The sequence below is a fragment of the Schistocerca serialis genome, unplaced genomic scaffold (assembly GCF_023864345.2).
Source record: "Schistocerca serialis cubense isolate TAMUIC-IGC-003099 unplaced genomic scaffold, iqSchSeri2.2 HiC_scaffold_1173, whole genome shotgun sequence".
Taxonomy (NCBI): domain Eukaryota; kingdom Metazoa; phylum Arthropoda; class Insecta; order Orthoptera; family Acrididae; genus Schistocerca; species Schistocerca serialis.
Window position 1 is genome coordinate 1 of NW_026047374.1, and position 2500 is coordinate 2500.

The 2500-nt window shown below is 58.0% G+C and overlaps 1 non-coding gene across 1 annotated transcript in view; it reads left to right on the plus strand.

The window, feature by feature from the left end:
* The first annotated feature begins 1677 nt into the window (after positions 1–1677).
* Positions 1678–2500, plus strand: part of LOC126433709 (small subunit ribosomal RNA) — a 1910-nt gene continuing 1087 nt past the window's right edge. The window contains exon 1 of the ribosomal RNA XR_007578690.1: positions 1678–2500. This exon is cut by the window's right edge and continues 1087 nt beyond it. This is a non-coding gene — a ribosomal RNA (small subunit ribosomal RNA).

A 2500-nucleotide genomic window follows, 5' to 3' on the forward strand; every position in this document is an offset into this window, starting at 1 on the left:
ACGACGCGTTAAATTAGTGTAGTGTTGCCTAACTGCAACCCCCGCAATATAGTTTGCTACTCGCACTGCCCGGTCCCCAGAGTATCGCTTCATGTTAAACACCTTGCAGCTATACACTGTAATGCGGACGGCAGCAGGACGTACATGCTCAATGCCCTTCGCAGTTGTTCATTGGCATTCGCATGGCGAAGCACAGCCTACGTTGTGGTACGGCTTGTGTCAACTGTCCGCTGATGTTGTACGTCCAAATCACACACTGTACTGCACATTGGTCCTCATGTACTGAATGATACATCGTGGTACATGTGTGACCGTACCACGACTGCGCCAACAACGGCGAACCATACGGTCCAAATATTGTGCACTCAGCTACGTGTCGTCTCCCTATAAGAGCTGGATTGCAGTATGGTATGCCGTGGATGGCGATCACCATGAGCCGTCTGTTGATGTAGTGGCGCGTGTTGTCAGACGTAGTCGTCTCTTCTCACACACCGTGATAGCATGGTGCACTGCGTTCCACATCTGCGACATGCGACAGAGGCCGGTTGACAGTCGTTCGCGCAATGGACATCGCATACGTACGGGGGCCACCTTCCACGTGTTCGCGAAGCGTGCACATGTTGTTGCGTGTATGTGGGCAGACATAGTGTGTCGTGACACCTGACACAGGCATGCAACAATCGTTGAATTTGCAAATGGCGATGGACGTCTACGTTTGCTGGTGACGTTACGCAAATGAAGAACTGGTAAACCGTTGTGGTGCGGTTGTTCTCGCTAGAGGTGAATCAGTGATGGCGACGATCGGTTGAGCTACCAACCGGTTGTTTCAGCGATACCCACCATGCCCACGAACGTGAATGGCATGTGGGTGTGAAGCGATACGCGGCGGTGGCTGGGTGGGACCGTCCCCGGCCGGTGAGGGGGGGCCTCCCGGCGTGCTGGCCGCGCGGTGCGTGGGCGCACGCGCTACAGCCGGCTGGTGGGGGCGGCCAGTGGCAGGCGCGCCGGCCGACGGAGGCGGCAGGCGGCGCAGCTGCGCGCCGGCGCACCCTGCACGCGGCGCCGTGCGGCCAAAGTAGGTCCTCGCGGGCCCGGTGCGAAGCGCGGTGGACATCTGCAGTGTGCTGGTCCGATTGAGGACTGTGTGCGCTGAGGATGCGCCGCCGCCCGGCGCTCGGCGCCGCGACGCCGTCTGCTGCTCGGTCGCCTCTGCGGTTCTCGCAGGTGGATTGTATCGCAGCTGTGCGGACGTGTTGGCGCGTGCGCTGTGCTGGGAGAGTTCGCTTCGGCACCCAAGTGGGGCTTTTTGTCCTTCTGTGGCGCTGGCGTTGGAGCTGCCGGCCACCGTAGGTGGCGCGTGTTGTCTCCCGCCGGCAATGCCACGACAGCACGCTCCCGGGCCTCTGTCGGCAGCGGCAAGCTCAGTTGGGAGCACGGGTGGTCGCACCTAAAGCGTCTACTCGCCAAACTCCGGGCGATTGCGCCTCTCTCGAACCCGACCAAGTACTTAGGACGGCGCTGCGCGCCGCCGGGACCTGAGAGGGTTTCGAGGTGTATTGTGCAGGGGAGCTCAGCCTCCTCCTGTTTGCAGAATAATTGAGCGGACGCTTGCGTGTTCGCGCGGGCTCCCGGGACACACTCCCGGGCGGCCGGCTGCTCAGCTCTAGTTGACGCAGCTCCCTGGTTGATCCTGCCAGTAGTCATATGCTTGTCTCAAAGATTAAGCCATGCATGTCTCAGTACAAGCCGCATTAAGGTGAAACCGCGAATGGCTCATTAAATCAGTTATGGTTCCTTAGATCGTACCCACGTTACTTGGATAACTGTGGTAATTCTAGAGCTAATACATGCAAACAGAGTCCCGACCAGAGATGGAAGGGACGCTTTTATTAGATCAAAACCAATCGGTCGGCTCGTCCGGTCCGTTTGCCTTGGTGACTCTGAATAACTTTGGGCTGATCGCACGGTCCTCGTACCGGCGACGCATCTTTCAAATGTCTGCCTTATCAACTGTCGATGGTAGGTTCTGCGCCTACCATGGTTGTAACGGGTAACGGGGAATCAGGGTTCGATTCCGGAGAGGGAGCCTGAGAAACGGCTACCACATCCAAGGAAGGCAGCAGGCGCGCAAATTACCCACTCCCGGCACGGGGAGGTAGTGACGAAAAATAACGATACGGGACTCATCCGAGGCCCCGTAATCGGAATGAGTACACTTTAAATCCTTTAACGAGTATCTATTGGAGGGCAAGTCTGGTGCCAGCAGCCGCGGTAATTCCAGCTCCAATAGCGTATATTAAAGTTGTTGCGGTTAAAAAGCTCGTAGTTGGATTTGTGTCCCACGCTGTTGGTTCACCGCCCGTCGGTGTTTAACTGGCATGTATCGTGGGACGTCCTGCCGGTGGGGCGAGTCGAAGGCGTGCGACGCGCCTCGTGCGTGCTCGTGCGTCCCGAGGCGGACCCCGTTGCAATCCTACCAGGGTGCTCTTGAGTGAGTGTC